General features: G+C 38.9%; 1 long non-coding RNA gene across 1 annotated transcript; it reads right to left on the bottom strand.

Annotated features, from left to right (window-relative positions):
• Window positions 1-6,758: 6,758 nt before the first annotated feature.
• LOC146332241 (uncharacterized) lies at window positions 6,759-8,682 on the bottom strand. The gene is made up of 2 exons (XR_014772624.1): window positions 8,181-8,682; window positions 6,759-6,921 (listed from the first exon to the last, which is right to left on the bottom strand). It is a non-coding gene; the product is annotated as an uncharacterized LOC146332241 (long non-coding RNA).
• Between the last annotated feature and the right edge of the window lie 1,741 nt (window positions 8,683-10,423).

Here is a 10,423-nt window from a genome sequence, read left to right as displayed (position 1 = left end):
TGAACAACATTTATTAAAAGTTATCTCTTTTGCTTCTCAGTTTGTTTTGTGTTATTTTCTGCTGCGTTGGTGCATCTCACTACTTTCCGCACTTTTAAAAGCCACAACTGTGAAACCTGACCGAAATTCTTTAAGAGGGTTCCTACCGGTGCAGGAAATCCTTGGAGATGCTTGAATTTTAATGTAAATTTTTCAAAAGTTGTAAAGTGAAGAAATTAAAAAAAGTCAGACCTTTTTGCACAAAATGAAGATAACTCCTGTCGAGCCTCACTTGAAAAGGTTTTATTGATACTGATGTTATATGTCCAGTGACTGAGTGACTATTTTAAATTGGGTCAGTCAGGTTATATAAGATGCCAAGTCTACTTACAGGCAGGTGACACATTTGACACATGAAGCATGAAACTTTTTTCATTTAATCTGTCACCCTCCTGTAGAATTCAGTCATTAAACATAATTTTGGTTGTTTATAACACAATAATGTTGGATATAATGTGATGAAGAAATGAAACAGGGCTAAATCATTCTAAGCATCTATAGAGTCATTTGCTGGAAAAGCTTGAAAATGCATCTTGAAAATGCTTGAGAAGTGCTTGAATTTGACTTAAGGTGTGGGAGCCCTGTTCTTTACATTTACTTTGAACATTTAGTGAAAAATTGGAAAATGTGACTATGAGCATTGCAACTTGTGTTTATCTAGATGATCCAAGTCAGATTTTTGGCGAATCCCCCTCTTTTGATCCTTTTTTTTTTTTTTTTTTTTTTTATTGCTTATTATCAAACTACAGTAAGTAAAAAAAATCAAAAAATGTAAAAAGGGCAGCATAGTACTAAAATCTGGTACAGACGGTCTATTTTCTCATATGACATAACAACAAATGAGCACAGCTTGTAGAGTTCAGCTCTGTCTCTGTGTGTCTGCTGAACACATGCTGCCGCCTGTCATCACAGCGTTCCACAGAAGATTTGCAGCAGCAGGCAGGAGGATCAGCAGACCTCACGCCCTCCGCAGACATGCTTCAGATCTTCAGAGGCCCAACAGCATCCAGCAACAACACTGATTATGAACACTGGTGTCAAGTTCCTATGACCTGCGCAAACCTGGAAAATCTAATAATACCTACCCTAATCCACCTCCAACAATCAATCTTTTTTTTTTTTTTTTTTTTTTATTTATCATGAGTATGGATACGACTGATTATGAAAGGCTCAAAATGCTAAAGATGAAAAAGATGCCTGCGCAAACATTATGACTGGCACACTCCGGTAGCCCAGGGGTTAAAGGAAAAAGCATACATTCTTGCCAAGAGTTAGATCACAAGATTGATATCGCTGTCGTATCTGTACCGTAAATATGAAACTACTACCAGCAGCCAACACTAAGGTTAGCACAGAAAGTGGAAACACTAGCCTGGCTCTGTCCAAGGGTAACAAAATCTGCTTACCAGTGCCTCCAAAGCTTTAATTAACATAAATCTTGGTTGTTTAATCCATAAAAAAAAATCCAAAGTGTAAAAATGACAACTTGTCATTATATGGGGTGTTTTGTATCAGATTATCTCTTTGCCAGGAACAGTGAGCTTTTAGAGGTGCCAGTTTTAGGATTTTAGTAACTTTGGACAAAACTACACTGTTTCCAGTATTTGTGCTAAATTAAGTCAGCTTCTGGTTGTAGCTTTATATTAACTGTACAAATGTCTGGAAATAAGTCTATTATTTCCTAAAATGTATTCATTAACGAGGTAATGTGCAGGACTCTGACCTCAGGGACGGTGAAGACACAGCAGGTTCAGGCAGGGACATGAGGCTTGTTAACTATCAATTTAGACATAAAATGAGTGTGAAACCCTCTTAAACCCCACTGACCCACTGGTGTGTCCATCATTACAAACTCATGCTGTGCAGCTGAGTTTCTTTGAAACACAAAACTCTCAAGAAACTCCTCCAGAGAAAGACTTTTTGAATTTTCAAATTTGATGCCATGACTTTCCCCCGGCCTCAATGAAGAAATCGATTTTAAATCATTTTTGTAAAAATCTCTTTTCGCCACTGCAGTTCTTTTTCTGTTTCCCTTTTTTCCTCTTCTTCCTGACTTGCTTGCTCATCGTTTTCAGTAGAGTTCTTTTATTATTACAGTGGCGATCCCAAAGTTTCCAAAAATTCTAAACGTCAGTCTTAATTTTGCGGGAATGTGTATAAAATGATCAGTAGTTCAAGGATCAAGGTTGTATAACAAAAGTTTTGTTTTATTGCCCTTTACGCAACACACACAGACACACACAAACAACACAGAGCTAAACCTAACAAAAGAAACAGTAGATACTTATGTTTCTCTTACCAGTAGCATAAGACATTCAATTTAAACATCTCTCACTTTTATAGAATGGCTTTTAACTGTAGAGTCTCTTTGCCTGTGCCTTTATTTTATTCTATTTATCCAACTGTCTCTTATCTTTGTTTATTTCTTGATCTCACTGATATTACTCTGTTGTGTAAATACACTATTTTATGCTTGTGAAGTACTTTGTAAACTTGTTTTTTTTTTAAATATATATAAATAAAGTTATTTTTTTTATTATATATGACACAAGCTGGTGGTGTGTAATAATGCCCTAAAATGCCCTTCAAGTCACATTTAACATGATCAGCAGTGACCTCTAATTGGTCTGATGCCACAGTCAGGTGGAGCATGCATGACACACACACATGCAGACATACAGACATACTGCAGGAGACTTTTGAAAAGACATCATAAATAAACTTGCAACTGCACTTCTGCATTTGCAACAGAAATCTACATATAGTGCAAATACATCAGTGCACAGTCGACAATGAGTTGAGCCTGACAATGAGAAAACATTATGGTACGGAGCTAATCCGTTCGGACTTCCTAATGCAACCTACCCTTGACTGTCAGAGAAAATAGAAATACTTCTTTAAGTTGTCATGTGAAGCGTGACAGTGACAGCGGCTGATTTCTTACTCAGCCTCTCTGCTGCTCTTTGTAGAAGGATATATATATCCCTAACACATAAGCCCTGGATGCACACTACCATCAGTATCCCACTGAATGTTGTCCTAAAAAGATCAGTAAATGCTCACAATTAAGTCAAAAATGAAGGTAGATACAGCATGTAACTGGAAAAATCTGCAAATATTTATTTACTTATGCTAAATCACCTGAAGTACTTCACAGATTGATTTTTACAGCAGTTTATAGGTTGTTTAAATATACAAAAAATCATCTGCATTTCAGTCCAGAACTACAGTGGGGAATCCTTGTCGGTCCTTTGTGAAATGACATCTACTGTAGTGCTGGATCGTATTTATATATTGTCCTCATGTTACTAGGTAAAGCACTTGGATACTATAGTATGCACAATGGCATGCATACAGAGCTATATACACAGCATTCTTACATAAGCCTCTGAGACATGAGTACACATTCTGACGTGACAACTGAGCCAACCAAACAGTGAGTCAGGCGACAGACTCACAACAGCTCAAACAGCGAAGCATCTGATCAGAGCTGAATTAACCCTGATGACCCCTGAATGTTACTGTTAGGCAGAAGACAGTCAGTGTACACAAAATGTACAATGTGTAGTAAAACTCTTCAAGTTGGTGAAACTAATATATACCCCATCCATTGCCGCCTACTAAAATTCCCTGTCAGGTTTACTAGCAAGCCAAATGCTGTTTCTTGCTTAGTCCCCAGATAACGGCTGTCACAGACATGTACTATACAGTATGTGCTACATAGGAATTGTCACAAAATATTGTTTTCCATGTAGTATACAAGGAATCAGTGTAAAATAAGTTTTATGTCAGCTGTGTCAGAAAAAACTGCCACATAATCACTTTACTGGATCAATATGTAATCAAAACAGACATGTGGACGTTAACCTGCACAGAGAACAGGCTGTTGGTGTTAGCACTGCTAATGTTAGCCACACTCTGCAAACCAATATGACATTGTTTTCGGAGTTTTTTCTTACTTTTACACTTGTCAACTGATCTAAATTTAAATTTCTGTTTAATTGACAAGGAAATTAGTCACTGGGAATATCCCCTACAGGAACAAAGGTGTTCATTAACATTGGGTCACTTTGTCACAGAGAACCATCAATGGAATTTAAACATGCTCAAGCAGCAGCTGTACAACACATGGCTGTAGTGTTACTGTGGTCTGCACTGCGGCTAGCAGCTGAGTTCAATTACGATCTTTCATCAGTTGATGGAGAGTCATCTCTTTTTCTTTTCTTTCAGCATCATAAATCTACCCTGGTTCCAACCTCTCAATTGTCGCCCACTTTAGCAGACATTAGCCTTAGAAACAGACATGAATCAAATTTGGCAGTAAAATATATATATGGTCCATTAACCACGAACAAGTTAAGGAAATAATGCAGTGGAACTGAGAGAACATATTCTGTACCCCAGAGCTGAAAGAATAATTTCAGCATGGAAACAAGAGACTTGTTTCTAAGTTAAACAATCCAATGCCTCATTTCCGCTGCATGGTCATTCAGCTTCCTTGAAACTGCTCAGTTTTTTGGGGGGTTTTCCTTTGGCCAAGGTTGTGGATAAAACCTGGTTCAAGTGCCTTGGCCAAGGTTCCAAGCGACCTGAGCTGATCAATAAGATGGAGTGGAAACACTGCAGATCGCTGACCTCAGCCGACCAGAGTCATCTGCCCTCTCCTTTTCTTTCATCAGTCTTTTGTCACGCTGCCTTCAGCCTTTTTTTTTTAAAAGCAAAGTTTGTCTCCTTGGTATACTCGAGCCACATGACTTGGACTTGTGTCACAGATTTCATGACTTAAGACTCGCAATTCAACTTGACTAACACCTATTACTTGTCACTTCACTTGGACTTCTGACTTGAAAATACTTGATACCCCCAAGTCCAAAGATTAAAAAGTGTGCCATGAATTAATTCTTTTCCCTTCATTTCCTAAATCAAATAACATTAACACTATTCATTCTCAGCAAGTCAACACTCAGTTCCACAGATCCATTTAGACTGAACCAAACTAACAGCATCCAATCAAGTTGCAGGAGAGAACCATGAAGAACTAATGTTACGTTACAGAGCTCCGGTTGGAAAAAGTCATACCAAAGATAATTTTATTCACATACAAAAACTGCACGATGGTGAACAAAAACCAAATTGCAGTACACAAAACATGTAGTCCAGAAATACAGCCAGAGACACAACTTCCAACTTTGTGTGACATTGTGAGGACTTGGGACTTGACTCAGCCTTTAAATGCAAAGACTAGAGACTCACAAAACAATGACTTGGTCCCATTTCTGTCAAGAGTGTAGAACGACATCCCTTCCTGTGTAAAGATGTCACAGCAGTTTCACATGGCATCCCACTTACACTGTAAAAATAAAAAAGTTGAATTTAAAATTTCAAGGCAACTTACTTAACTAGATATTTGAGTTTTGAGCCCAACTCACACGCACTTAAGTTTTAGAAAAGGTTTTACTAACTAATGATGTTTTGTTAGTATAATTTCTGAGTTTTAGAAATCCCCTAGAAATATATTTCAAGTGAACTGTAAAGCTGATTTGTCATTTTAATAACTGAAAATCAAATGGTTGCAGCTGAAAACTGTAAATTGTAAACCATTTTTCATTTTCACTTAAACGAGTTACAGATTTTTAGGGGTGTCTAAAACTAAAGGATTCAAGTTCAGCGAAATGAGAAAAGTAAATTATCTCAACCAAAGATTATATTCTGGCAAAACTTACTATCTTATTAACTTGTTAACTAATTTCAAAACTTAAAAGTTTGAGTTTGATTAAAAACTCAAAAATATAATCTAATAAAGCCTTTTTCACAACTTTTTTTTACAGTGCACAGTGAAGGGGCACTGTCGGCAGTGGAAAATGAAATCGAGAAAAGTACCTGGTACGAAAAGTGAATTGAGCTGAACTGAGCCGAGCCAGAACCTGATGATTTTACAACTTCTCCTCTGTTTGAATTTGTTTGTTTGTTTGAAGCACTTTGTAACACGGATTGCTCTATGAATAAAAATTATGATATTATTAATTATAAATGATATTACAATAGATTATTTGTACACAATAAACATTATAAAATAAATATTTGATATAGAGGAGCTGCTGCTCAGAGCCCATAAGAAGATAACTGGCTGAACCATCTGACCGGCAGCCCGGAGGATAATATAACTCATTACTGCCGTGTGTGTGTGTGTGTCTGTGTGTGTGTGCACGTGTGTGTGTGTGTTATGACAGTCTCTGTATGGAATATGAGACAGCATCCTGACAGGCAGTTGGCTCACTCAGACACAACTGATACCACACCACTCTCTCCATCCATCCATCTCTCTCATGTTCTTTTTTTTTTTTTTCCCTCTCTCTGGCTCACTCTCACCTCTCTTCTCCTTCTCTAATCACACTCTCTCCATCTCTTTCTCACTCTCAGTTTCTTTCACACAATCTCACCCACACACACACACACACACACACACACACACACACACACACACACATATATAACTGCATTATAATTCAACACCCACTGAAGCCAGATCATGTTAGCAGGTTGCCAAGCTGGTACAGAACTGTGTGTCCCTGTGTGCTTACATCGCCCTAAGCTACATTCTGTGGTTGTAATGAAGATCGAAACCTTCACGCTGCTCTCATCTACGGTTGATATAAGGTGCTGCATCCAGGAACAAACACGGAGGCCTACTGGGATAAAAACATAAGACATGACTCTGATTTTCATTCATCTGCATTATTTACTAGCCTCGTAAGTGAGCCCAAATCCTGGAGCTCGGTTTTCACAAAGAGATTTGATTCTGGAAAACATCCAATGAGAGCCTTGCTGGTGGAAGGCCAATCAGGAAGGTATCGGAGTCTTGGAGATGCAAGTCCTGATACCCTAAAAAGACAAAAGCGTAGTATGTACACAGTGATCTGGGTCTAGTGTAACCAGATGAGAGTGGGTGAAATTCGGGACAGGGGCGTTTGGGTGGGAATGGTCACATGGCCTTTTATTGGAGGCACTGGTTGCAATAGAAAAGTAGGGCTGTGCCCTCTAACTCAAAGCTCGGGGCGAAATCAGCAGTGAGGGGTACCAATAAGCTTGTGAGAAGCACTTCTGCCAGAGGCGGCGATTATCCACGCAATCTCTCCTCGTTCCTCCTCCTACCTGCAGGAGGAAGGTGCTTTGCTTTTGGGCTGAGTGTTCAGCAGTGGGGTTTTATTTTGCCTCTAGAACCGAGTCATAGAATGGACATAATTCATTTAGGCTATGGACCTTTACATTTTAAAAGGCAACCCTGCTGTAGCCAATGTAGAGCCAGCACAGTATAAAAGACACAAAAAGAATGTTTGACGATCAGTATTTAATAGTAGTTAGTGTAATTGTCAAGACAATCAAAACTGGTTTCAGGGCAACTACTTGTAATTCAGGATTGTCTTTAATTTTTTGGGCCATCTGATCACCCAATCTGTTTTTTGATGGTTTATCATTAGGCCCCTTCCAATCAAGGAAAATCTCAATGCTGCAGCATTAAGAAAACTGACCCTTCGCTAAGCCCCTCCCTCCTTAGTTACTGTTGCTAAGCCTGCCAAACTTTCCGATCTTGCACCCCATTTATGCAGTTTATGGTGATAACGGTGGCATATATAACACTGAAATTAGGGGTAACTGTTGAAACAGGAGGTCTTTGAAACCTTAGAGACATAAACAAAAGCAGCTTCTCATTTCCAGCTGACGACAGAGGACAGAGGATAGTGTTGTTTTGTAATGAAGCAACACTACACAGTATTTTGGACTTAAACCCAGAGCTGATTCATCACAATTATACACTTCTTGACTCATCTGAACTTGTACTTTAATGCATGTTTTATTTCATGTGTTATGTATCGATAAAAATGTTTTCGGAGGATATAGGAGGAATCTGACATTTACAGAAAAGCTGCTGTATTTTTCCACTTTGAAAACCTGATGGAAATGAAAAGTGGCCTGGCTCTAGCTGAGGCAGAATAATTAGGGCAGACCCCTCCGAGAGAGACCATTAATCTAAATCTTGGAGACCAACAACAGAGTAACCTTTCATCCAAAACCTGACAGGGTGTCCAAACTAATGCCCTCAGGCTCTCGGTGCCACGCAAGAGGAATTAACAAAAGTTTACCTCTCAGTTTGGACTCTTTGTGTTAAATCTCTGTCAGCGATCTGGCCCGCAGTTGAGACTCAAACCTGCAGGAAATGACAGATGAAATCTTTTATTTTATGAACTAAGTCAGGGACATTATGCAAAAACTCAAAGAGGTGAGGTGCTTTTGTACCAGATTTAGCTGCAAGCTACTTTACATGTGGAATATGCATGATGTTCATACAATACAGGCAGGTAAGCTTCCACAACGCACCTTTGTCTGAAATCGGTGAACAGCATATAATTAATTGCATTTTGAATGTAGGCTGGTGACGCATGTCTTCAATGTTCTTTAGATTATACTAAAAAAAAGATAATGGAGCTATTGAATAAAAAACACAAACTGATATGTCCAAAAACGTATGCACTCAGTGACACTGAGAACACAGAAAGGCCTTGGATCAGCAGCTGCTTTGGATTGCAACACGTGTCAGACTTGGCGCTCTTCCTCAGGCAGCATGAATATGAAGACAACACAAACTCTGGCTGTGCTAAAGGTGACATAAGCAAACAAGACAAAGTTGGTCATTCAACAGGGACACTTCTCCACAGACTTGAGGTCCCAGGAAATTTAACCCATCACACAAACGAAGGTTAGATGGATTTTAAGCCTGGGCACAGCATCCCCTCGTGAGCTTCATGAGGAATTAGATCTGTCTTTTTCAAGCCATACTCATCTCCAACTTGTCAAATACAGACATTTTGTCACTACACCACAGCGATTCATACAGACAGGCATGGTACCTGTTAGCGACTGTATGAGGTGCGTCAGGCTTTCAACATAGTATGAAGAGGAAGAAAGTCCACTTCTGGAGGAGGTGGCGTGGATGGATGGCTCCAATAAACACAGGACTCTCACCCAGGAGACCGGCCATGTGAAGACCAAAACATCATTAAAAGTTGTAAGGTACATAACGAAATGTGCATCACGTGACTGTTGTCTTGTGAGTCGCTTCAGTGATGTCCCGTGATGTACTTAACATCTTATCTACCCAGGTAGTTTCTGTGCCTAAACATAACCAAACTGTGACTGTTAACCATTAACCACACGTAAAAAGGCTTTCTGGCAGCGCCAGGGTACACTTCAGTATGAGACGCCAAGGGGCAGTGACAAAACTTGTCATGTACGTATGTTGTTCTTATATTGTGCATTTTCAAATGAATACTTATCACTTAATTTTGACATGTAGTTTGCTTATAAAATGGCTTCATCTAGATTATTACATATTTTGTAAATAGCTTCTGTGTTTAATAAGTCATTCAAAGAGCAAATTTTTTTTATTGTGAAGCATTTATGTATTTGCACACAAATTAAGACTATTAATTTCTCTTCCTTTCTTTGCATATGACAAATTCTTTCTGTATTATCAGTGACTTCATGACTCCAAGATTAATTTAATCGCAGTGACTTGGAAAAGAATCCGTCCTGTGAATCAGCTCTCCATCTGATACAGATGTTAATGTGCAGCTTCCATTTAAATTGTGAAAGTGCTGATGACGCAGTTTGATTATGGCTTCATTGATCTACATGCACTGACTTACCAAAGAACAATAAGAGAAACCACATGCCCTCATGTCTCAGTTCAGATCCTTCACTGTGGTTTACAAACTGAGCATTTTGAAGCCATTACAATGTGCCTCGCAAAATATTCTCATGTCACTGTTTGGGTTATTCCCCAAATATCATACTTGTACCATTGTCTTGAAATATAATAAAGGTTTTTACATAAAGATTCTTTCATCAGACACCCAGCCAGAGGGAACGCAGAGATGTTATGAAAGCTGAGCACGAAGCACCTCTAGCTGGAAAGGTATCCTTCTTCTAACTATTGTTCTTGGAAATGAAGAAAAGTCAAAGTCTGACAGATGACAGTTTATTTCATATGTCATTGTTCATCCATCCTAAAGGCGAATGTTGAAACTGAAGTGTGTAAATTAGCTGACTCTTATTAGCCTCAGGTGTAGAGGACAGAATGGAGCAAAGGCTGCACTCTGCACGCCGATAAGGGCATTTTGTGAATTTGTCAGATCTTCACCAAATCAGCTTGCAGCCACAAAACACACTGCTTAATGGTTTCTGCCCAACCAAGATTCAGGGATCACTTTTTTTTTTTAACTTCACTTTAACCCTTGTGCAAACATGCATATGAGACAAATGGATGGATGTCCTGGTGTAGCTCTGTTGGTGTCTGCATGTTTGGCAAATACCAGCTAGCTCTGAA

This window comes from Lutjanus erythropterus, chromosome 2, assembly GCF_056507025.1.
Source record: "Lutjanus erythropterus isolate fLutEry1 chromosome 2, fLutEry1.hap2, whole genome shotgun sequence".
In the NCBI taxonomy this organism is placed as follows: Eukaryota; Metazoa; Chordata; class Actinopteri; order Lutjaniformes; family Lutjanidae; genus Lutjanus; species Lutjanus erythropterus.
This window is presented reverse-complemented; position numbering and strand designations above follow the sequence as displayed.